The 27338-nt window shown below is 45.5% G+C and overlaps 1 protein-coding gene across 4 annotated transcripts in view; it reads left to right on the forward strand.

Annotated features, from left to right (window-relative positions):
• Positions 1–27338, forward strand: part of LOC126357243 (leucine-rich repeat-containing protein 4-like) — a 1171476-nt gene that overhangs the window by 687289 nt on the left and 456849 nt on the right. For all 4 annotated transcript variants that reach the window (XM_050007439.1, XM_050007438.1, XM_050007440.1 and 1 more), the window contains one exon: positions 20597–20672. The gene's annotated coding sequence lies outside the window, so the exon portion shown is untranslated. Of the gene's footprint in view, positions 1–20596; positions 20673–27338 lie in introns of those variants that run through there.

Genomic DNA, 27338 nt, shown 5'->3' on the forward strand with positions numbered 1-27338 from the left:
AGAGCCATATGAACCATTTGAACCAGTTTTACTTCCATGTAGATCTGTACTCCAAAGGCATATTATTAGAAACTCTTCAAAATTCCGTGATAGTATTTGATAGTACCGATCGGTACTTGTTCAAGAAATCTTTCTTTGCATCTACTAATCTACCTGTGAGAATTTCTATAATCAAGCTACAATACAATGTGCTGTGTACGTATAAAATAAGAATAATGTGTTGGGTAATTATTTTAATATACGAGTATTTGTTATCAAATATGTGCATTGGCTATTTTTATCTTGTTGCTGCTATAGTGATGAATGTCAGCTGTTAAATTTTTCACGATGGAAAATAAATACAGTTGTTTCCTTTTTTATTATTTTCATGTCCACCATAACTGGTGGCATGCTCAACATTAAAAAAAAAGGTTGAGATGCGAGTACGCCAACTGATGGATGGATGTTACTTTGTGGTCTCTTGATACACATACGGGCGTGTGAAACATAGATTCCCATACGTGAAGAGAAAGCCTTGTGGCCTTTAAATCGATTGAAATTAAAATGGAGAGCAATAAATACACCTTTTTGTACATAAAAAAATAATAAAAAGGTAATAATCAGAATTTTTTTCCATCTTTAACAGGGCTATTTTAAGGGCGAGTTCTTCTTAACGTCTAAAGCCGTAGAAATGGAGAAACTCAAAGTATTTCCCTTCTATCTCTAAACTCTGTGAACATTGGGTTGCCAGTTTCTGCGCAGAGAAAGAGAGGTTGAGAATATGAAAGATGTCCCTAATAAAACCGGAATAATATACATAGATACCTCATATTGAAGTTGATACAGATTTCACAACGCATCAGACTGGGAACAAATTCGTATGCAGTAATTTCCGTCTTCTTAGTAAATATTTTCGAAGTAACTTACTGTCATTTGTTATGGGTAAAATTAACTCATAACAGAACATGAACTACAGATTACTGGAATAAACATTCATTGTAAATTCTATTGGCCGTTATACCTATGAATAACCTTATCTTAACGTTGTTGATGGTTAAATTTTCAGACGAATTAAGCTACAGAAAAAGACAAAAGTAATAATTTATTTATTTATGATGTATATATTTCTTGCTGTTGCATTAGAAACTTGTAAGCCATACAGCATGCCGCCGTTAATTACAGGATTCAATAACATGCTCGTCCATTGGATTTCTCTTGCAGTGAGACTGCTACCGATACGATTTATGTGTAACGTTACCCATGGCACGAGCGCAATGAGGTGGATTCAATCCTGTTGGCTGAGAGAATTAGGCTCTGAAACAGCGGAAGACCACGTTTTACGTCCGTTTGTCGTCACAGGTACGCTGCACGAGATGAAGAGGCCCAGTGGCGGTGTGTGCTGTGTTGGCTCAATGCAGTGTTTGCGTTTGTAAATGCAGGGGTCCCAGGTTCATTTCCCGCGGGGGCTCTAATTTATCGGCGCTGGCCCAACATTAGGAGTGCAAATGGGGAACTGTTTGACCAGTTAGTGGGTATCTCGATTGTGAAAGCCAGATTAAAAGGCAACTGCATCTGTTTGGCTGATTGTGTGTGATCTCACTGAGGTGATCCCTGACGTTCAGTTCCACATCCGCGTCAAACTAGACTGCTGCTATGGGCGGTTATGACGACTGGACACGAGACACGAGAGGTCCACTGTTATTCGTACTCATTGCATATCTTTCATAAGCTGTTGCAATATCCCTGGAGCTTTTTAAAATAGCATATTACATTATAGCGTCATTCTGTAGATGAATTAATGGCTACCAATTATTTGGGACAAGAGCATACACTACACAGGTACCGATGAAGAAAGAAACCATTACTGTAAATTTGGATAATTAATTATAAGTGAAAATGTAAACATAATTCAGGATTAGAGCCTGCAGTTCCAATATTCCCCTCGCCACGATACCTTGTAGTAACGGGAGTGGTACAAAGTGTAGTAGCGCTAGACTGAAGTCTTTTCCAGGAAGAATCCTTCAACACACTGCTGTATCATTTCGATAGATGCGTTTATATATGTACATTTCGTGTCAAATGAATACAACATTCTCTGCACATATGCCTGATTACTACCGACAAAATGCAATAGCTATCTGTAATTCAGTTGTTGATGAGTGTAGATGTTGCAGTTAATGTATGTACGCCGTACGTGATCTATCGGATTGTCAAATGCCATTGAAGGTATTAATTGAAATTATATCCGTATTGGCTGATACTGACCAGAACTGTTCGTTAAAAGTTTCAAACTGTTTTTAAGAGACCTTTAGCAGTCACATTTTTTGCCATGTTGTGTAAATTATTTCGTTTTTGCGACTAGTTTTGAGGAAGTCATCGTCATCAGCAAAAAAAAAAAAAAAAAAAAAAAAAAAAAAAAAAAAAAAAGAAAGAAAGAAAGAAACTAACTTACATACTGCTCCTGAAGACCTAAAGAAGTAAACACGTTTAATATATCGTTTACGTTACTTGTTGGTATTTACCGTCTCGTGCTAACAACAGACCAGCAGAGGAAGTTACACACTTCCATATGTGTTATATTTCTCTGTGTCAGCAGACAGTTCACAAAATACGCCGAAACTAAAAAGTTCTGCATTCAATCCTACAGTATGTGCACTTAAGTCTTCGTAAGTCTTTCTGTGGTGCGTTTCTGTCTGATGAAGAGTTCATTCCTTGAAATATGTCTGTGTAAAACCTGTTTAATGATACTGATTATTTCAAACACAGCTGTAAAAAGTGCCTCGAGCATAAGAAAATAGAAGAAAATTCGAGTTAAACGTGCAGTCGATGACATGGTCATTGAAGACAGAGGAAAAGGTCGGATTTCGTGACTGATAGTGGTTTACCCTATAACTAAGAACATCCTGCAGTACATCCATGCCTTCCCAGGTTGTCAACCTTGGAGGTATCACCAATGTAACAGCAGCAACAACACAGTTACGGTCAGGCTCGCGGAAGACAGGCAGCGCTAACACTGCCGCGCTTTTCCTTACATTGCTCATGTTACAAAAATGGGGCGGCACAAGTAAACTTCTACTCAGCCGGTACTTAAGAGAGTCGCACAGCTCCACGGTACCCAGCTGAATTGTGACTCCAGTGAAGTGAAGTGATCAGCCATTACCTGCGAGTTCTACAAGCAATTATCCATGAATTGGCTGGTACTGCTCATAGAGTAACCTTCAAATGAACTTCAGGTTTCTAATCTGGTTTACATATATTTACAGACTGGACTTCACCCAGCAAGCTACCTGGATTCTGAATCAGGAATGCATAACTATCCAAGCCTGCACTTGGCTTCTAAATGACCTTTAATGAACTTACGTTATTTTACCCAGTGTCTCCTCAATCGACTTAAAGTATATGTATCTGCTTTGAATAAATGTTGTGACTTTTATTTATACTGTCACTTGTAGTTTCCTTCGACAACCTGACATTAATTTGGTAAGCGGTAAACCGCTCAGTTACTGCTATCACATTACTTAGGGACGAAAATCCGCTATATACTTTCATTTACATAAATAATTTAGGGAACCTAGAAACATTTACTCTAGATATCAGAGTGAATCTTCAACTCTGTAGCAGACTGTGTGTTGTTTTGAAACTAGTGGCAAGTTAAAGCTGTGTGCAAACGAGAATTCGTAATTTGGAAAATAAATGAGCAGTACTGATGGAAGTAAAGCTGTGAGAGCGGTTAGTGAGCTGTGCCTGGGTAGCTCATTCGGTAAGCTCATTGCCCGAGAAAGGCAGGGTTCCAGATATATCTCCCAGTGTTCCAAACAGTTTCAATCTGCCAGGCAGCTTCTAGATCTGAATGATCAGTTGCATTTTGAGCTGACGACCTTCCCAATAGAAGTCATTGGCTGATGAGGCTATAACTGTAGATGTGTGAAATTAACAGTGTTCCCATCACTACAAACAGAAGGCTGAAATACTGAACTAGGTCTTCCGAAATTGTTTCACAGCAGAAGACCGTATCTTTTCTAGCGCTGATATTGGAATATGTGATCACAGAATAGAAAATAAAAAAATCTCCCGATGGAGGAAAGGCATCTGCATGTGTTTTGCTCCTTCTCTCAGGTGGCAGTTTTAATTCATTGGTAGATCTACAAAGCAGACAGCTTACAAAACACCCGTTCGACCCATCGTTGGATACAGGTGTAGTTTATGGGACCCGTATTAAATAGAACTAACAAGGAAAAGTGAACGTATAGAATGAAGAGCAGCTGGAATAGTCACAGGTTTGTTTGACTGTTAGGAGAGCTAAAAAGCTTTGAATGACACGTTTTGCCGGCCGGTGTGGCCGAGCGGTGCTAGGCGCTTCAGGCTGGAACCGCGCCTCCGCTACGCTCGCAAGTTCGAATCCTGCCTCTGGCGTGGATGTGTGTGATGTCCTTAGGTTAGTTAGGTTTCAGTGGTTCTAAGTTCTAGGGGATTGATGACCTCAGATGTTAAGTCCCATAGTACTCAGAGTCATTGAACATTTTTTGACATGTTTTAAGATAGGCACCAAATATCTCATACAATGCTGTATACAAAGGCACTTTCTACAGCCGTCCACATATCACTTCCGTATGGATGCCGGGTACAAGTTTCGACTAGTGACATAGCGCATACAAGCCTTTGAACGGACATTAATTTTTTGTGTGTGAAATCGTATGGGACTTAACTGCTAATGTCCTCAGTACCTAAGCTTACACACTACTTAACCTAAATTACCCTAAGGACAATCACACACACCCATGCCCGAGGGAGGACTCGAACTTTCGCCGGGACCAGCCGCACACACCATGACTGCAGCACACGAGACCGCTCGGCTAATCCCGCGCGGCTGAGCAGACATTCCTTGCACGCTCCATACGAGGGTGAATGGAAACCTGGTATGGGGTATAGTGGGAGGCACCCTCTGCCACAAGTACGAGTGTAGTCGTAGATGCAGACATACGAGTCCAGTGTGCTAAGCAATGCGAGACCTCGCTCGGTCACATACGTACCGGAAAGTAAACATCTTCGGTGGCGGCCTCTGGGGCTCATCGAAACCTTTGGAGTTCTTTGGTATCGGTGTTAAATCGCCCTTATGTGGCAACAAATGGGTCGGTATTAGAGGGCCCTAAAACGCGTGATTCTCAGAGGTTATTATTACGTGCGTAAAAGGGAAGAGCGACCTTCCTCCTCCTCTTCTTCCCCCGCTGCGTCATTACCTCGCCGTTACCGGTCTGCCGGGTAATGAAATTCCTCTGATACGGCGAGGCTGTCATTAAGTTTTTTATGAAAGACATTAGGGAGGGGGCGGCCACGCACTCATATTTCACGTTTTGTGAGCGAACTGCGCGCCAGTCGGCCTGTCTGCGACGTTAACAACTTCCGGCGGCCCGCGCGCGACCCTCTAATGACCAGCCGAGCGATAAACGCCAGCCACCGCACCGTCTTATTGATTCCGCCCATTAAATGCAAACACTCCCGTCAACAGACCAATTACCGAGGAGTAGGCCCCTCCTCCCCGCAAAAGACGAGTGGCCTTATCAAAATACGGCAGCGGCCATTGTTCCCCTTGCGCGCGCCCGGACGGGGTGGCGAGAGCAGGCAGCCTATTGTTCTTTCCTGGAGAGCAGACCGAGAGCCGGCGGAAGAAGGCAACTGCAAGGTGTTCCGCCGCGCCCGCCTCGTTACACGAGCCAAGTGGCGCGATTTGCAGCGCGACCACCGAGCGGGGAGAGCAGAGCCGCATGCCACGTCAACGGCTCCGCCCCTTTAAGCACACAGGGCAGCTTTCTACGGTGTTCTTTTTTCACAAATTATGTTAACTCCAGCTACTTACTACAAACGAAATGAGTGTCTGTCTGAGGCCGCAATCGTTGTGAATATTTTCTGAATAAAACTATCTCGATCCCTGTTAAATTGTTATTTATTTGTAACGCCATTTTGGTTACTCCCATCATCAGATATCGAAAAGCTTAGAATTTGCAGAACAAGGTTCAGTGTCATCATTAAGATATATTCTCTGATTTGTCATAGGTTTTAATACTGACACTGAACCTTGTTCTGAATGTTCTACGCCTTTGGATACCTGATGATGGCAGTAGGTGGACATAAATAAATAACTTTTTTACAGCAATCCAGGAGCTTGCCAACAAGAGAATGACAAGTCTAACATTTTGTTATTGTTGTCTTCAGTCCTGAGACTGGTTTGATGCAGCTCTCGATGCTGCTCTATCCTGTGCAAACTTCTACATCTCCCAGTACTTACTGCAACCTACATCCTTCTGAATCTGTGTAGTGTATCCATCTCTTGGTCTCCCTCTACAATTTTTACCCTCCACGCTACCCTCCAATGCTAAATTTGTGATACCTTGATGCCTCAGAACATGTCCTACCAACCGGTCCCTTCTTCTTGTCCAGTTGTGCCACAAACTCCTCTTCTTCCCAATTCTATTCAATACCTCCTCATTAGTTATGTGATCTACCCATCTAATCTTCAGCATTCTTCTGTAGCACCACATTTCGAAAGCTTCTATTCTCTTCTTGTCCAAACTATTTATCGTCCAAGTTTCACTTCCGTACATGGCTACACTCCATACAAATACTTTCAGAAACGACTTCCTGACATTTAAATCTATACTCAATGTTAACAAATTTCTCTTCTTCAGAAACGTTCTCCTTGCCATTGCCAGTCTACATTTTATATCATCTCTACTTCGACCATTATCAGTTATTTTGCTCCCCAAATAGCAAAACTCCTTTACTACTTTAAGTATCTGATTTCCTAATCTAATTCCCTCAGCATCACCCAAATTAATTCGACTACATTCCATTATCCTCGTTTTGCTTTTGTTGATGTTCATCTTATATCCTCGTTTCTAGACAATGTCCATTCCGTTCAACTGCTCTTCCAAGTCCTTTGCTGTCTCTGACAGAATTACAATGTCGTCCGCGAACCTCAACATTTTTATTTCTTCTCCATGGACTTTAATACCTACTCCGAATTTTTCTTTTGTTTCCTTTACTGCTTGCTCAGTATACAGATTGCATAACATCGGGGACAGGCTACAACCTTGTCTCACTCCCTTCCCAACCGCTCCTTCCCTTTCATGTCCCTCGACTCTTATAACTGCCATCTGGTTTCTGTACAAATTTCAAATAGCCTTTCGCTCCCTGTATTTTACCCCTACCACCTTTAGAATAACCTGATTTTATTTATGCTCCTGGCCATTAAAATTATAACACCAGGTGCAACAGTTACTAAGTACTGTAAATTTACTTATTGTACATCTACAAATACTAGGAGGAACAATATTTAAATTTTTGGGTGATCTGAGGTATATACCGATAGTTCATTAGATGCGGTACGTGCTCGTCTATGCCCCAGTTTTCATCAGTCGTAGTGGCTGGGGAGTAGTGGCATGCCAGTCTCTCAGGCAACCCACTGTCGATTTTTTAAGTGGCTGAGACGTCTGGAGAACGTGTTGGTCACGGTAAGAGTCGAACACCCTCTGTATCGGAATGGGTAGTGACAGTACGGAAAACATACGGTATACCACTATCTTGTTGAAAGATAACATCACGAATATCACACATGGGAATGTAGTGCCTGATGTCAAAATTAACGTCTGTGGAAAGTAGAGTTAATCATGTTGTATGTGCGTAGTGGCATCCCATACCATAACATAATGTACACTATGTGATCAAAAGTATCCGAACACATGGCTGAAAATGACTTATGGTTTCGTGGCGCCCACCATCGGTAATTCCGGAATTCAGTATGGTGTTGGCCCACCCTTAGACTTGATGACAGCTTCCACTCTCGCAGGCATACGTTCAGTCAGGTGCTGCAAGATTTCTTGGAGAATGGCAGCTCATTATTTGCGGAGTGCTGCATTGAGGAGAGGTATCGATGTCGGTCGGTGAGACATGGGACGAAGTCGGCGTTCCAAAACACGAAGTCGGCGTTCCAAAACATCCCAAAAGTGTTCTATGGGATTGAAGTCACGGCTCTGTGCAGGCCAATCTACACTCCTGGAAATTGAAATAAGAACACCGTGAATTCATTGTCCCAGGAAGGGGAAACTTTATTGACACATTCCTGGGTCAGATACATCACATGATCACACTGATAGAACCACAGGCACATACACACAGGCAACAGAGCATGCACAATGTCGGCACTAGTACAGTGTATATCCACCTTTCGCAGCAATGCAGACTGCTATCCTCCCATGGAGAGGATCGTAGAGATGCTGGATGTAGTCCTGTGGAACGGCTTGCCATGTCATTTCCACCTGGCGCCTCAGTTGGACCAGTGTTCGTGCTGGACGTGCAGACCGCGTGAGACGACGCTTCATCCAGTCCCAAACATGCTCAATGGGGGACAGATCCGGAGATCTTACCGGCCAGGGTAGTTGACTTACACCTTCTAGAGCAAGTTGGGTGGCACGGGATAAATGCGGACGTGCATTGTCCTGTTGGAACAGCAAGTTCCCTTGCCGGTCTAGGAATGGTAGAACGATGGGTTCGATGACGGTTTGGATGTACCGTGCACTATTCAGTGTCCCCTCGACGATCACCAGAGGTGTACGGCCAGTGTAGGAGATCGCTCCCCACACCATGATGCCGGGTGTTGGCCCTGTGTGCCTCGGTCGTATGCAGTCCTGATTGTGGCGCTCACCTGCACGGCGCCAAACACGCATACGACCATCATTGGCACCAAGGCAGAAGCGACTCTCATCGCTGAAGACGACACGTCTCCATTCGTCCCTCCATTCACGCCTGTCGCGACACCACTGGAGGCGGGCTGCACGATGTTGGGGCGTGAGCGGAAGACGGCCTAACGGTGTGCGGGACCGTAGCCCAGCTTCATGGAGACGGTTGCGAATGGTCCTCGACGATACCCCAGGAGCAACAGTGTCCCTAATTTGCTGGGAAGTGGCGGTGAGGTCCCCTACGGCAATGCGTAGGATCCTACGGTCTTGGCGTGCATCCGTGCGTCGCTGCGGTCCGGTCCCAGGTCGACGGGCACGTGCACCTTCCGCCGACCACTGGCGACAACATCGATGTACTGTGGAGATCTCACGCCCCACGTGTTGAGCAATTCGGCGGTACGTCCACCCGCCTCCCGCATGCCCACTATACGCCCTCGCTCAAAGTCGCGGCATGCTACCAGTGTTAAAGACTGCGATGGAGCTCCGTATGCCACGGCAAACTGGCTGACACTGACGGCGGCGGTGCACAAATGCTGCGCAGCTAGCGCCATTCGACGGCCAACACCGCGGTTCCTGGTGTGTCCGCTGTGCCGTGCGTGTGATCATTGCTTGTACAGCCCTCTCGCAGTGTCCGGAGCAAGTATGGTGGGTCTGACACACCGGTGTCAATGTGTTCTTTTTTCCATTTCCAGGAGTGTATTACGATCCACGCAGTAGCCTTTTATACCTTGCGTACGTGATACTACCGCCATTTGTATATGTGCATATCGCTATCCCAAGACTTCACTGCAGTGAAATAACCTTGCCTCTGGAGGGCAATACTCTTACTGGCTTTGCTAAGCAGCTGTGTACCGAGTCTGCGCCATTATTTGATTGTGTAGAACAGCGTTTGCAAAAGATTTCAGCTCTCGTTTCACTCTTTTCGTAATGAGGAGAAAATATCTCTGCAGCGCATTCGCGGAGTGGGAAGCGCCGCGCGCCAGCGAATGACCGAGCGAATGGCCAGCCGCGGCTAATTGCAGCGATCGCCGGCAGTGGCGGTGGCTGCCACTGAAAGGCAACTAACAAGGAGCCCCCTTCGCCTCCTGCCTCCCCCTCGATGAGTCAGCGCCCAGCCGGCCAGATGTTTTATTAATGAACCGGACAGCGAGACGCGGCTTTCAGCGGTGCGGCGCCAGGCCGTCTGCGCATGCGTGCAGAATCCCCCGCGTCCCGGCCCGGTCAGCTGCAATTAGCAATCCCGGCCTCTTTTGTGTGGCGTGTTCTGCGGCGGAAAAGGCTGATGAAGACGGATGATGCTGGAGGGTGCGGGGGTCGTCCTGGCTGCGATCGGGTGCTGAGTGAGCACCTCCGCGGCGAGAATGGTGTCAGCTCGCAAATGCGCCAATGTACCGGAAGCGTGCGTCCTGGCCTCAGGGAGTTTATGCACTCCGGAATAACAACTAAATTCCATCTCTGTTAACTGTTCACTAATTCGCAAGCGATGGAGACTGACAGCCTATCAACAAAATATATGACGAAAACATTCCCTTATGGACCACAGTCGCAGACTCTACTCTGCCTTATTTTTTCCAAATCAGTTTGCATATTGTCAGATTATCTTACGCCGGCAAGCTTTTGTTTCACACTATAGATCAGTGATTTCCTAAGTGGGGGTAACTACTGTCTTAAGAGATAAAATGAAATAATCTGAGGGATAAAAACAGAAATGTTCCGTTAAGTTTCGGTCACGAAACTAAATTAGTTTTGAAAATTCATTACTGTTGTCACTGTTTTATAAAACTGTAGTACTGGTTACACTCGTCACCAGTCTCAATTTTTTTCTAAATACAAGTATTAACGCGCGAAATAATTATGCTTGTGGAATGAATGTGGCAACGGCCTTGCCGCAGTGGATACACCGATTCCCGTGAGATCACCGCAGTTAAGCGCTGTTGGGCGTGGCCAACACTTGCATGGGTGACCATCCAGCTGCCATGTGCTGTTGTTATCTTTCGGGGTGCACTCAACCTCGTGATGCTAACTGAGGAGCTACTCGACGGAATAGTAGCGGCTTCGGTCAGAATATCATCATAATGACCGGGAGAGCGGTGTGCTGATCCCACGCCCTTCCTATTCGCATCCTCATCTGAGGATGACACGGTGGTCGGACGGTCCCGGTAGGCCACTCGTGGCCCGAGGATGGAGGTGTTTTTTTTTTTTTGTTTTTTTTTTTTGAATGTATGAACATCTTCCTCACAAAGCGCGCACCCGCTGCACACATACCCGGTGGTTTGTAATTAAAGTTCAACTACTCACAGAGGTCCAGTTGGAGTGTAGCCGCGCGGAGTGGCCTCGCGTCTTAGGGCGTCATGTACTGACTGCGCAGCCCCTCCCGTCGGAGGTTCGAGTCCTCCCTCGAGCAGGGGTGTGCTTGTGTTGTTATTAGCATAAGTTAGTTTGAGTAGTGTCTAAGTCTAGGGACCAGTGACCTAAGCAGTTGGCCCCTTAGGAATTCACACACATTTGAACATTCGGAGTGTAATTATCGTATGGCAGCGAAACTTGAGCGCTATTAAGATGCGTTAACGCAGAACCGATTTACACTGGGAAACAATTAGTTCCAGTGTTTGCCACCAGACGCAAATCTAGCGCTGCGAATGCAAGAAAGACGTATAGAAATGTTTCCTTACCTAATGGATTAGGTACAGGACCTGGGCAGGAAAGATCAAAGAAGTGAGAAAGGCATAGTGTTGATTTTATTATAAATTACCATTCCGATCAGTTGATCTTGCAGGTAATGGATCTGAAAAACCTTTGGAGCTAACACGTCCGTGAAAGGCTGCGTTAACCATATCTTTCACTGGGCAAGCGACATGCGTTGTGACCGAGCGGTTCTAGGTTCCACAGTCTGGAACCACGCGATCGCTACGGACGTAGGTTCGAATCCTGCCTCGGGCATGGATGTGTATGATGTCCTTAGGTTAGTTAGGTTTAAGTAGGGGACTGATGACCTCAGAGTTAAGTCCCATAGCGCTCAGAGCCATTTGAACCATTTTTTGATATGCGGTATTGCCTCGCATATAGCTGTGCTCTCCCACAGCGGGAACCACCTGCTATACAAGGAAGACTCGATAATGCACAGACGTCATGGTACACCAGACAAGCCCTCTGGCTACCTTATCTTCAATGAAGAATAGACCTAGAATAAGGTGCTTGTGAAACCACACCACATAGTCACATGTGGCGAGTGCAATGGCTCTTCGTGCAGAACACACAGTTCAAAAGTACCCCAAATTCGGCAGTTTTGTGTATTCCTGCATTATAAAATATGCCTCGTCACTTTACAGAACATTGTCCAGCCATATGTCATCAACTTCGATCCGTGCAAGAAACCGAAGCGGTAATTCGAATATTGCTACGTACCTTTAGGTTTCACTTGCTACATCGTCTGGGTCTTGTACGGGTATCAATGTAAAATATACCGCAAAACTTTCCGTACTATCGATCATGGGATGGACAATTCTCACGACACTGTCCCAGCACTAGCAACACCCAGGTCACGTGCTGCACGGTCAGCTAAAGCAGCAGCAATCTCGTCGTTAACTTACACCGGCATAGGACATCTTCCTCTTCTACGTACCACAACAAGCTCACCCCTCTTTTCGAATTTCATTCTCGTTTTCTTTAAACCCTTTAATTAGATTGGACGTCTCCTTGGGCCTTTCGCTCGGCGATATTCTCTCACTGCAGCACTGTAATTGCTGCCTCTCATGTAAAACAGTTTCACTGACAGCGCACGGTATGCCTTCTCAATAGCCGTGCTGTTTACCCACATTATGCCTTGTCAGCGTGGATGTCAGACCGTCATACAAACAGTCTACAGCGCCTGATTTTCACCTGGTGGTCGAAACTGAAACTAATATTTTCCGGCGTAAGTTGGTTCCGCATCAACACAACAGCATGTCTATCAAGTTTCGCTGCCATATGATAATTACAGCCTACGCTCCACCTCCGAGAGTAGGTGCACCTTAATTACAAGGGCCATGGAAGTACACTGTTTTTTTAAAAGTGACATGGAGCCGTAGCAAAATCTCGTAGTCTTTTGAATCAGCGATGTGTTTTCGGCAGAACAAGGAACAAACACACAGAGTTATCGGGCAGTGTTCCTTGATATGGCAGCAGCATTCTTGTTCCCAATAACGGAACGTGTTGCCTACAAAGCCAATTTCGGGGCCAGTGTCAGCGTATATACTATCTGATTGAAGTTGTCTGGACAGCTATTGATGGATATTAGTATAGGACGTGTCAGCTCTTCAGCTTTATGATGACTAACTATGGTGGTGAGACGTTTGATAATGAGTTGAATGTCCGTGGGGAAATGGCAGCTCATTCGTCCTCAAGAACCTAAACCAGTGAAGGTAGTGATTTTGCACGCTAGAGCGAAGTCGGCTTTCTGACCCATCCTAGAGGAGTTCTGCTGGGTTCTGATCGGGACCGTGGGAAGCATAGTCCATTTCCGGAATGTTATTGTCCACAAACCACTGCCTCACAGATGCTGCCTTATGAAGGGTGCATTGTCATGCTGATAAAGCACGCACGACAGAATGCTGTACAATGTACTCACATCCTTCCGTATTTTGCGTTTTCTTAAGTGCAATAAGTGTACCGCAGCTTAAGCACCAACAACATCCCCGTACATCTTTACCCCGTTGTTAGTAATTCACTGCCAGCACTACATGCGATAGCAGGTGAACTTCTCCAGCCATTCGCCTAACTCAATCCTTCCGTCGAATAGTCACAGGGTGTAGCGTGATTCATCACCCCAAATCACTCGTTTCCAGTCATCCACTATCCTTGTAAGTAGGCTGTTTAGGTTTTTATGTTGGTAACGCCACGTAGCGCTCTATATGAAAATCACTGACTGTGCTGTGTGAAGTCTGTGGCTGGTTTGCATTGTTGGAATATTCGCTATTGTGGTGTTGGCTCTTTGATGTGAACAGCGCGTAGCGTTGCGCGGTTGGAGATGAGCCGCCAGCAGTGGTGGATGTGGGGAGAGAGATGGCAGAATTTTGAGAGCGGACGATCTGTACGTCTGTCCATCAGAAAGAGTAAATTTGCAATATTGGATATCATGAACCGATATATATATATGATGACTTTTGAACATTATTGCCTGCCGCGGTGGTCTCGCGGTTCTAGGCGCGCAGTCCGGAACGGTGCGATTGCTACGGTCGCAGGTTCGAATCCTGCCTTGGGCATGGATGTGTGTGATGTCCTTAGGTTAGTTAGTTTTAAGTAGTTCTAAGTTCTAGGGGACTAATGACCACAGCAGTTGAGTCCCATAGTGCTCAGAGCCATTTGAACCATTTTTCGAACATTATTAAGGTAAAAACATTGTTTGTTCTCGATCAAAATCTTTAATTTGCTAACTATGCCTATCAGTAGTTAACGCCTTCAGTAGTTAAATCTTTTATTTAGCTGGCAGTATTGGCGCTCGCTGCATTGCAGTAGTTCGGGTAACGGAGATTTTTGTGAGGTAAGTGTTTCATGAAATGTATAAGTTATTGTTAGTCAGAGCCATTCTTTTGCTGGGATTATTCAAACTCAGATTGCGTTGCGCTAAATATATTGTGTGTCAGTTTAGTGTCGATCAGAATAAGTAAAGAGATAAATGACTGAGCACGTTCAGTTTTGCTCAGTTGTTTGTTAAATAACGCAAGAGGTTTATCAGCACAATAATTTATCAATTTTCCCAAGGGGACGTTTCATCCTGTAGCGTTGCTCTTTACACCACTTCAAGCATCACTTGGCGTTGATCACAGAAACGTGTCACTTACGAGGACTGCTCCACCATTTGTTTCAAGAATGGTTCAGATGGCTCTGAGCACTATGCGACTTAACATCTGAGGTCATCAGTCCCCTAGAACTTAGAACTACTTAAACCTGACTAAACTAAGGACATCACACACATCCATGCCCGAGGCAGGATTCGAAGCTGCGACCGTAGCAGTCAAGCGGTTCCGGACTGAAGCGCCTAGGAACGCTCGGTCACCGCAGCCGGCCCATTTGTATCCTGTTCTAGCTCTGTACATACAGTCATCGTTCTGTCTGGTCTGCTGATGGAATTTAGGAACTCACGTCTGATTCCTTCGGCTGATTTCGTGCGATTTTTTTACAAATACTTTCTGCAATGGTCGACGGTCCCAGCCCGTCATTACGTGAGGTTTGCCTGGTCTCCGTTTGGCAGTGGTTATTCCTTCGCGCTTACTTTTAATGGTAACGCCGGCCGTAATGGCCGAGCAGTTCTAGGCGCTACAGTCGCAGGTTCTAATCCTGCCTCTAGCATGGATGTGCGATGTCCTTAGGTTAGTTAGGTTTAAGTAGTTCTAAGTTCTGGGAGACTGATTACCTGAGCATTTAAGTGCCATAGTGCTCAGAGCAATTTCATGGTAACATCACCAACAGCTCGGCTTGAACAGCTTTGGGAGCCTTCAGATGTCTGCGATAGGTTTGTTACTCATGTGACATCCAATGACTGGTCTACGTTTGATGTCACTGAGCTGACCCGATCCATCCGTTCAACTGTTACTGCTACTCTACTGAGAACAAAATACTCCCCGACAGCTTTTATACAGGGGGTGCCCGTGTGTCGTGACACCTATTGGTCAATTCATTACATATGGATGTCTGTATACTTCTGAGCAAATAGTGTGCTACATTTGGCTCCAGTCAGCACATTGCCACTATTACGACATGTGATGCGGCAGTCGCCGTAACGACGTGGGAGTGTCGCGTTTGTTGACAACACAGAGGTATGTGCTCGGCGCCGAAACCGCGGACAGGGGGCGACGTCGTTGTCGGTAGCGTAGGATAGGATAACAGTACACGGCGCGCTTGTGACGAACACCGGCCGACAGCAGCCAGCGCTGCGGTCAGCGGTTTGCCAAACACGCTGGCCGCAGCCAGCCGCGACACGCGCCCTGCATTTGGCTTAGCGGACGGCAGCCGCGCTCGCCGGACCGCCGCCACCGGCGCCGTGCTGCGGGCGTGACAAGGTCAGACGACTACTTTACTATTTTCCGCAGATACGTACGTGTGCATTCTAATCGTACTCGTCGTATTTTTAAGTTACCTGGCTTGCATTTGAGGGACACCACTCTGCACTGCCGGAAGAAAATGCAAGGCCCTCAAGAACAAGATCATTTTAGTAACAAGGCAGGCGACAGATACTTCATCATTGTATGTGTACATGATAACAAAACCCAGGCCAAATGAAACACGCAAAGGCTGCCCAAATAGTTGCATCGGTGCACAGTGCATCCCTCTCTGGTGGCAAGGTACGAGCGCCCGTTCTACATGCAACTATCACAAAGGTGCCGAATGGCATCCTGCTGTAGACTCTCCCAAGCCTTGCGCGTTTCTTTGCAATTCGACAATGATTCCAACAGTTTCTGGAGAACGAATAAGTTTCCACTACATCACGTCCCATATGTTGATTGGTTGATTTGGGAGGAGAGGACCAAACAGCGAAGTCATCGGTCCCACTGGATCAGGGAGGGATGGGAAAGGAAGTCGACCGTGCCCTTTCAAAGGAACCATCCCGGAATTTGCGTGGAGCGATTTAGGGAAATCACGGAAAACCTGCCGGCCGGGGTGGCCGATGGGTTCTAGGTGCTACAGTCTGGAACCGTGCGACCGCTACGGTCGCAGACTCGAATCGTGCTTCGGGCATGGATGTGTGTGATGTCTTTAGGTTAGTTAGATTTCAATTATATTTCATCATGGTCAGACAGAGATTCCGAAATCAGATACTGGATTGTAAGGCGTACCCAGGAGCAGATATAGACTCAGATCACAATATAGTAGTGATGAAGAGTAGGCTGAAGTTCAAGACATTAGTCAGGAAGAATCAATACGCAAAGAAGTGGGATACGGAAGTTCTAAGGAATGACGAGATACGTTTGAAGTTCTCTAACGTTATAGATACAGCAATAAGGAATAGCGCAGTAGGCAGCACAGTTGAAGAGGAATGGACATCTCTAAAAAGGGCCGTCACAGAAGTTGGGAAGGAAAACATAGGTACAAAGAAGGTAGCTGCGAAGAAACCATTGGTAACAGAAGAAATACTTCAGTTGATTGATGAAAGGAGGAATTACAAACTTGTTCCGAGAAAATCAGGAATACAGAAATACAAGTCGCTGAGGAATGAAATAAATAGGAAGTGCAGGGAAGCTAAGACGAAATGGCTGCAGGAAAAATGTGAAGACATCGAAAAAGATATGATTGTCGGAAGGACAGACTCAGCATACAGGCAAGTCAAAACAACCTTTCGTTACATTAAAAGCAACGGTGGTAACATTAAGAGTGCAACGGGAATTCCACTGTTAAATGCAGAGGAGAGAGCAGATAGGTGGAAAGAATACATTGAAAGCCTCTATGAGGGTGAAGATTTGTCTGATGTGATAGAAGAAGAAACAGGAGTCGATTTAGAAGAGATAGGGGATCCAGTATTAGAATCGGAATTTAAAAGAGCTTTGGAGGACTTACGGTCAAATAAGGCAGAAGGGATAGATAACATTCCATCAGAATTTCTAGAATCATTAGGAGAAGTGGCAACAAAACGACTATTCACGTTGGTGTGTAGAATATATGAGTCTGGCGACATACCATCTGACTTTCGGAAAAGCATCATCCACACAATTCCGAAGACGGCAAGAGCTGACAAGTGCGAGAATTATCGCACAATCAGCTTAACACCTCATGCATCGAAGTTGCTTACAAGAATAATATACAGAAGAATGGAAAAGAAAATTGAGAATGCGCTAGGTGACGATCAGTTTGGCTTTAGAAAAAGTAAAGGCACGAGAGAGGCAATTCTGACGTTACGGCTAATAATGGAAGCAAGGCTAAAGAAAAATCAAGACACGTTCATAGGATTTGTCGACCTGGAAAAAGTGTTCGACAATATAAAATGGTGCAAGCTGTTCGAGATTCTGAGAAAAGTAGGGGTAAGCTATAGGGAGAGACGGGTCATATACAATATGTACAACAACCAAAAGAGTGGACGATCAAGAACGAAGTGCTCGTATTAAGAAGGGTGTAAGACAAGGCTGTACCCTTTTGCCCCTACTCTTCAATCTGTACATCGAGGAAGCAATGATGGAAATAAAAGAAAGGTTGAGGAGTGGAATTAAGATACAAGGTGAAAGGATATCAATGATACGATTCGCTGATGACATTGCTATCATGAGTGAAAGTGAAGAAGAATTAAATGATCTGCTGAACGGAATGAACAGTCTAATGAGTACACAGTATGGTTTGAGAGTAAATCGGAGAAAGACGAAGGTAATGAGAAGTAGTAGAAATGAGATCAGCGAGAAACTTAACATCAGGATTGATAGTCACGAAGTCAATGAAGTTAAGGAATTCTGCTATCTAGGCAGTAAAATAAGCAATGACGGTCGGAGCAAGGAGGACATCAAAAGCAGACTCGCTATGGAAAAAAAGGCATTTCTGGCCAAGAGAAGTCTACTAATATCAAATACCGGCCTTAATTTGAGGAAGAAATTTCTGAGGATGTACGTGTGGAGTACAACATTGTATGGTAGTGAAATATGGACTGTGGGAAATCCGGAACAAAAGAGAGTCGAAGCATTTGAGATGTGGTGCTATAGACGAATGTTGAAAATTAGGTGGACTGATAAGGTAAGGAGTGAGGAGGTACTACGCAGAATCGGAGAGGAAAGGAATATATGGAAAATACTGATTAGGAGAAGGGACAGGATGATAGGACATCTGCTAAGACATGAGGGAATGACTTCCATGGTACTAGAGGGAGCTGTAGAGGGCAAAAACTGTAGAGGAAGACAGAGATTGGAATACGTCAAGCAAATAATTGAGGACGTAGGTTTAAGTATTTCTAAGTTATAGGGGACTGATGACGTAAATGTTAAGTCCCATAGTGGTCAGAGCCATTTGAACTAATTTGAACGGAAAACCTAAATCAGGATGGCCGGACGTGGGTTTGAACTGTCGTCCTCCCGAATTCGAATCCAGTGTGCTAACCACTGTGCCACCTCGACCGGTGTCCCATATGTGTTCATTTGGCGAGAGATCTGGTGACCTTGCTGGCTAGGTCAGCTCCACGTCACGAAGAGCAGCAGCACTGTGTGAACTTGCGTTGTCCTGCTGAAGAAGCACATCAGTAGCCGTACCATGGGGATAACAGCCTGTGTAGTGTAACGGGCACTGATTACATTAAACACCGAATGTGACCACCAGTTGTAACTACCACCCGTCCCCGTCCCCCTCCCCAATATGGCCTCGCGGGATTAGCCGAGCGGTCAGGGGCGCTGCAGCCATGGACTGTGCGGCTGGTCCCGGCGGAGATTCGAGTCCTCCCTCGGGCATGGGTGTTTGTGTTTGTCCTAAGGATAATTTAGGTTAAGTAGTGTGTAAGCTTAGGGAGTGATGACCATAGCAGTTAAGTCCCATAAGATTACACAAACATTTGAACATTTTTTTCCCCAACATGAGTCGCAGGATGGTACCTGTGTGTCGTGGACGGGTGCACTCTAGAATAGAGCGCTCACCAGGTCTACGCCTTAAGCTTTTGTGTCCGTCACTCGCTTACAGACAGAACATACTCTCATCATAGAAGACAGTAGAGAGCCTTTCCATTCTTCAGTCAACTCTTACATGACACCAGAGCAGCCATGTTCGGCGGTGTGGTGGTATCAGTGGTAGCCTGGACTTAGGCGCAAAATGATGTTAAACACACTGTTCCCAGTGCTCCCTCATGACGCTGCAGGTGAAACATGTAGCTCGATTTCGTCCATGGATGATGTTTGATCGGCCACCGCTGTCCACTCAGTGCGTCGATCTTGACGTGCGTCGGTGCTACGCGGACGTCCAGAACCTGGTCTCTAGCTGTGGGAATGTTCCACAGACCACTGTTGAAAGCACCGACAGACGCATTGAGCCCAAACTGTCCAGCAGTCCATCGATATACATATCCAGCTTGCCGCAGAGCCACAATGCGACCCTGCTCAAAAGGCTGAAGCTGTTCAACAGGAGTACGCACTCGTGTTGTACCCTAGAATGAATGCTGCAGAGGCTGTTCGCCTCTGTACTAAGCGCAGTTACTACCTGCAGAGTCAAAACAGAGGGTGGATAGACAGGTATCTTAGGCGAAGATTGGCGACCAACCCAACATTTGCCTAAACGATCGTTGCAAATTGCCCTAAAGACCACACATGATGGCCCGTATACCAGACGAAGGACCCTTAATCCACGGCGTGACTCACCTCTCTGTCTCTGGATCTAGCTCCCTGCGTGTTAAGCTGTACAGCTTCGTGTGTTCAAAGCACAAACAAATAGCATTGTCGTAAATTGTAGTTTGGCAGAAAAAATCTTCAGCAACGTCGCTTACGCTCTGCAGTGCTGTGGCGCACGATTCAAAAGTAGCTGGCTCGAATCATGGTAGTGGAAGACATATTCACTGTCCGGATCTCGTCGGCAAGGGAAAGAGCCGTGGTGGCATTACCCTACTGATCTCCACACTTTGCGCCAACCTCCTGGATTAGATTCCATATTACTCTGCAGTGCCTCATGGAATGAAGGTATGTGTTAAGATGTTGACCAGTCCATCGTATGGCGACGTTCCGGTATCGCTTTACACCCTCTCCCTTCTGTCATATAACACACACACACACACACACACACACACTCACTCACATATACCTAACAGTCACCTCCTCTCAATAGACATGGCAGCGAGTCATGTAAGCCCTCCCCTTGTGCAGCGATGAGACAATGCGACGACTTCCGCTCCTCACTGAGAGCAGGCGCGGCAGCTGCGAGTGGCTGGCTCGTGTTAACGCTGCCCTTCCCGTGTGTTGCAGGAGGTCGCCCACCCGCATCGCCCGGCCGCCGTCCCCCTGGACCGCTGGCTGCTGCTGCTGACTGCCCGCTCCTCTGGTAAGTCCTACTCACCTCTGACTTGTGCCGTGAAAGGTTACTTCAATATTCTTTCCTAAAAACACATTTCAAAAGGTTCTGTTCGTATCTTAATCGTTTCTAGTCCAATTTTCGCTTCTCATAAGGCTACATTCCAGACGAAATCCGTTAGAGAAGAAAAACATTCCAACACTTAAATTTGTATTCGATGTTAAAAAATTTCTCCTTTTCAGATACGATTTTTTTTTTCTATTCGCAGTCTGTATTTTATATCCTTTCTATTTCGCTTCTTCCGCCACTCACACAGCAAGACGCAACTACCACTCTTAGTGTTTCATTTCCTAATCTAATTCCTTCATCTTCGTCTGATATGATTCTACTACATTAGTTGTTTCACTTTTGTGGATATTCATCTTCTAACTTCATATATATATATAGTGACCCAAAAGTCCGTTAATGTTTGAAAACGCTCTCATCCACGGAATAATTGTGGTAGAGAGGTAAAACTTGACACACTTGCCAGAAATAAAATGAAACGATAAACGAGTCCAAAAATCGGCCAACGGACGGTGCTGGACAGCGGGATGCTGCTTTTCAAACTGTCAGCGTGACGAGTGAAAGGTATCCGGTGTGTTCCAGACTCGCATCCTCCCTAGCCTCGCTGATGAACATCTGCTGGAAGGTATGACATTTATGCAGGATGGCGCTCCTCTATATTACTACATATGTGAAAGATCTCGTGCGCACATCGTTTGATGAGGATCGCGTGCTGAGCGGCCACTTCCGTTATGTTTGCCCTCCCAGGCCAGACTTAAATCTGTGTGAATCTTGATTGTGGGGTTACTTGAAGTCGACCGCAATCGTCTGACTTCATTAGGGATGCTAAAGACAACATCCTAAGCCAGTTTGTTACCATACCTACGGATATGCTGTACAGTGCTGTTCACAACATTACCCCTCGACCATTGGTAGAAATATTGTTCTTCTATACAGGGTGAGTCGCGTAAGACGTAACACCCCCATTATTCCGGGGGCGACTGCACGTATCGACAAGCGGTGTTCCGCGAATCATAGCCGACTATGGGGCACATACTTTGGTACATGCACAATAATCACAACCTTTATATTGACCGAGATAATGAGGCAAGTACATGTTTTTTAAACGGGACACTGTACTTTTTTTGCCACCATTCGAACGCTCTGGAAAAGATGCATATAATGATGTAACGCATGCTGATGTTTTGATTCAAACTTGGCTTAAAAGACGCTGCATATCCGCTGGGAAATATTGTACGATTGGAGGTCGAGGCGGTCGGAAGCGGCTGCAGAATGTAAACACGCCTCGCCCGACCCGCAGGCCGAGCTGCCGTGCTCTATGCAGCATGCACGGCCTACGCTATGTAGGTATATCCTCTTCCGCCCTCTTCTAAGCAAAGTTTGAATCACAATAGCAATATGCGTTACATCACTATACGCGTCTTTTCCAGAGCGTTCGAATCATGGTAAAAAAATTATAGCGTCCCATTTAAAAAGCATGTACTTGCCTCATTATCTCGGACAATATAAACGTTGTGAATATTGTGCATGTACCAACGTATGTGACCCATAGTCCGCTATGATTCGCCGAAAACCGCATGCCGATACGTGCAATCGCCCCGGAATAAAGAGGGTGTGACGTCTTACGCGACTCACCTGTATGTTGTAAACAATGACTGTTTAAAGGCTACAACATTGGTAAAGACGATGTCGAGCAGACAGATATAGGACACTTGGGGCCAATAAAGGTTGGAAATAACCTCAAAGTGGCCTACGAAAGCCACCTAAGCTACAGTGTATCTTCGTCGCAAGAGATGCCCAACATCCTCTTACGATCTTACAACTTCGTACACAACGATAATGAGATAAATAGAAAGTGGTGCTGCAGCTGTTGCCTAGAGAAGCTGGGCAGGAGTAGAAATGATTGACGTACAGGTAAACACAATAAGCACAAATCTTTCTTATAGTTTAGTTTACACCCTGCGTACAGTTTGTTCTGTAACGATATTACAAATTTTCTGGGATAGTGGAGAAGCATAGGTGTATCAGTTTGGGATAAGGAATCCTGGCCGGCCTGAGTGGCCGAGCGGTTCTAGCCGCTGCAGTCTGGAACCGCGCGACCGCTACGGTTAGTTAATTTTAAGTAGTTCTAAGTTCTAGGGGACTGATGACCTTAGAAGTTAAGTCCCATAGTGCTCAGAGCCATTTGAACCATTTTTTTTTAAAGGAATCCTGCTGCAGAAACGACGAGTCGAAAGTTAAGTGTGAACGTCGTTCTGACACATCTGACAGTGGAGTACATGTGCCGTTACTGTCTTTGTTAAGGTAGGCACTTCTTATTCATCAATGAATGTGGTTCCGACAAGATGGAGCCCCGCCTCACTTTGAATTGAGGATTCGAAGAATGCAGGCCGGTGTGGCCAAGCGGTTCTAGGCGCTTCAGTCTGGAACCGCTACGGTCGCAGGTTCGAATCCTGCCTCGGGCATGGATATCCTTAGGTTAGTTAGGTTTAAGTAGTTCTAAGTTCTAGGGGACTGATGACCTCAGTTGTAAAGTACCACAGTGCTCAGAGCAATTTGAACCATTTGATTCGAAGAACATCTGCATCAGACATTCCCTGCAAAGTGGATATGCAAAGCAGAGCTTGTTTCGTGGCCAGCACGGTCACCTCATCACGTCGCACATTATATCATCTTGTAGGGCCATGTGAAAAACTTTGGGTACGAGACGCCTATCGAGACTGAAGAGGACCTACTAGCAAGAATTTTTGTTTCCTGTGGTACTGGTCAAACGACAGTAGGGATACTGGAATGGGTACGACAGAACTTCGCTCGACGATGCCATAACTGCATTGACGCGGGGGGACGGCAGTTAGAAGAGCTGTTGAAAATGGAGCAGTTTGCGAAACTTGTGCAGGTAAATGGAATTCATTACTGCTGTACGACAGACTTAGAATTTTCGGTCACTTTGACATTAAGTTACGTGCACAATTACTAGTCCACCAACAATTGAAATTACTAGAGGGTATTGGGGAGTACTCAGCGGAGTTTCTGATCGGCATGATCAGAGTTCGGAAGCTCGGGTCCCTAATTTGAGTGCTGCGCGAGGCTAAGGCGGAACTTGATTTCGGTTATATCGTTCGACGCTGTAGTTTCTGGACTATACTACCTTAACTGAAATGGGTAAGTTTACCATTCACCATCATCCATTAAAGTTTCTAACATCATCTTATTATGGAAAGAATGATAAAGTGTATAAAACCATAAGTTCTATATCTTATTTAAAAAAAGAAGAAGAAAACACGATTCGTCACCTAAACAATGTGGGTAATGGTTTTAACACAGAGAAATGTATTTTCGCATCTGACTCACAAATAGATGCGAGGGGGAGAACACGGGCGCCAGAACCAATGCATGCAATACAGGACGAACAGGAAAGAACTGAATCAGGTTGTAGGCTCTCTCTATATAGATCTCTTTGAAACACACACACACACAAATGCAACCCTTGAGAGGATACGGTATTAAATTGGACGAAAGCAAAACGAAATCAAGCACATTTTGCTGATCTGTAACTAATTTGCTATTTAATTGGCTCTGAGCACTTAACTTCTAAGGTCATCAGTCCCCTAGAACTTAGAACTAATTAAACATAACGAACCTAAGGATAGCACTCATATCCATGCCCGAGACAGGATTAGAACCTGCGACTGTAGCGGTCGCGCAGTTCCATACTGTAGCGCCTAGAACCGCTTGGCCACCCCGGCCGGCAGTTAATTAATTAGTTAGTTTCCTGTTCCAAGGATCATTTTGCAAGAAAAATAGTAATGATGTAGAACTAGTCATTTTGCACTCATTCGCCAACTAATTAGTATGTACTACTTGGTAACATTTACCCTACCCACCACCTTTTACACATTACAGTAACAGAAGTTCTTCTACGGAATAGAAGGGGTCAAAGAGAAACTTTTTCCGTTTGACAGACAGCAAACTAAAATTTGAAACCAATTTGTGTCAGACATTTTGTATCGCTGGGTAAGTGATCAAAAATTTTACTTGCAGCATTGTGCACCCCTTTTTGTACTAAAGAAAACGTAATGCGAAGTAATGAATGTCACTTTCTCTTCTAGTGTTGTGATTAAGCACATTATTGTTCCCATTGAAATATAATGGGTTATTTACAACTAACTCCATGAAGGAATAATTTGAGCTCCACATATTATTCTTACAACACGTAGCTGAGTAATTAAGAGGTTCTTTCTCAAACATGAATTACTCCAGAACATTATTCCGTGTGACATTACTGAATGGAAATATTCAACACGTGTTAGCTTACTGCTTTGTCCCTCCCCAACGTCTGGAATGATTCTAAGTGTAACTGTCGCTGAACTGTGTTGTTTTAGGAGTTCCATAATGTGCTTTTACCAGTTTAAATTCTGATCAATATCAGTATCTGAGAATTTTGAAATTTCCACTCGCTGGTGTAGTTGATGTGCAGAACTGAATATGTTGTGTCTTTTTAAAACTGAAGGTGAGATCATTCGTAATCAATCATATTTTTGAGAACATTGTTCAACATTTCTTCTGTTTCTGTTTCTATGCTTGGACTGAAACTTGGTGGTGGATTAAAACTGTTTGCTGTTCACTGGACCGATACTCTAACTGGGGACCTTTGCCTTTCACGGTCAAATCTGTGAAATTTGGAAGAGAGGAGACGAAGTACTGGCGGAAGTAAAGCTCTTAGGACGAGTCGAAAGTCATACTTAGGTCGTTCAGTTGGTAGAGCTCTTGCCTGCGAAAGGCAGACGTCCCGACCTAGAGTCTCGATCCGGTACGCAGTTTAAATCTTCCAGGAAGTTTCATATCAGCTCACACTCCACTGCCGGCCGGTGTAGCCGTGCGGTTCTAGGCGCTTCAGTCTGGAACCGCGCGGCCGCTACGGTCGCAGGTTCGCATCCTCCCTCGGGCATGGATGTGTGTGATGTCGTTAGGTTAGTTAGGTTTAAGTCGTTCTAAGTTCTAGGGGACTGATGACCTCAGCAGTTAAGTCCCATAGCGCTCAGAGCCAGAGCCACACTCCGCTGCAGAATGAAAATTTCACTATGATTGACTTGATTACAGTACTATTGTCAGCTGCAAATAGAACTAACTCTGTTTGCTGAGTGTTAGACGGAAGATCGTGTACATATTATCGGAGAAACAATAGTGGACCTAAGGATGAGGCTTGGGCAACCCCATACGTCGTTTCTTTCCAGTCAAAATTACGTCCCCAGACCGAACTGCCTGAATTATTAAGTACGATTTTCTGCCTTCTTTTGCTTAAGTATGGCATTATCAATTAGTCGGCTATATATCAATCCCTGGAAGCGAATTCTACTGTGTCTCAGGAACACTTACCTACTTCCAAGGCCGCAGGGACTGCCGTGTTCCCGACATTACTTGCCTGAGATCCCATTACTCACACTTGGGTTTTGCTCGGCGGAGGAGACGAGTGCGTCGTTAAAATATGGAGAGCAGAGCGAGGAGACAAGAGAGCGGCTCCTTAATTACGTCGCAGCAGAGGAGTTTACGAGCCGGCGCGTCCTGCGGGGCCTATAATCGTGAGGCGCGCAGGCGCCAAAATAAAGATAAACGATGACGGCAATTAATTATTCTCCGATAGCGACGAGCGAGGCGCGGCGGAATCATTACGGCGATCAATCACCCTCGGCCGCGCCCAGCCTAAGCCGGCCGTCTGCCCGCAACGCGCCGATCGTGTCAGCGCCTCGCTGCTCGTTATGCGCCGCCGCTGACCTTTCACACTTCCTCCCTCACTCCCAAACTTCCTGCATGTTCTTATGCAGCCTTCTGTGTCATCCGTTATTCTGTTCTCCCTTTTTCTCTTCAGCTGTGCCGAACGCAAAGGTCGCAGACGCTTTAACATTATGTTGAACAGATTTATTTGTGTTTCTTTCTTTTAATAATGGGGGAAGTCCATACATTAAACTGCAGGAGAAGATTTAATTTAGGGTTACATGCATTTTCTGAGTCATGAGTGCCTGTGATTGCTCCTACAGTCATCAGTATGTGATTCCATGACATGGTAATGATAAAGTGGACACACCTTTATTTTCATACGTATGTGTCGTCCATTTGCAGGTTATAGAGGCCGAAATCAGCTGATAGTGAGGTAATAGATCTTTGGCTAAAATTACAACCAAATTAAGGAAAACTGTCGTCACGTAATACGAGGGGTGTTCAAAGTAATGGAACACATTTTTGTCTCGGACAATATCGGTTGAAAAAATGGGGAATATGTTGTGGGAGATCGTAGATCATTACCGCTTCAGCACCTAAATTTACGACTGGTGACGGCGCTACACGATTCCTTGTCTTTAATGAAGTACGTTCCAAGCAGAGAGCTGTCGTTGAGTTACTCTTGTCGGCACACCTGAGCATCGCAGATAATAATACGCGGTTGTAGAATGTATGGGGACACGACAGTGAACAAAAGCACGGTGAGTCGTTGGGCGAGGCGTCTGGCTTCATCGCAACGAGGTCGCGCAAAGCAGTCCGATATCCTGCTGGCCGGCCAGCCGCACATAGCTGTGACTCGTGCAATGTTGCAACGTGCAGACAGTCTCATTCGAGGTGATGGACGGATCACAATCA

Source organism: Schistocerca gregaria, chromosome 1, assembly GCF_023897955.1.
Source record: "Schistocerca gregaria isolate iqSchGreg1 chromosome 1, iqSchGreg1.2, whole genome shotgun sequence".
Lineage (NCBI taxonomy): Eukaryota > Metazoa > Arthropoda > Insecta > Orthoptera > Acrididae > Schistocerca > Schistocerca gregaria.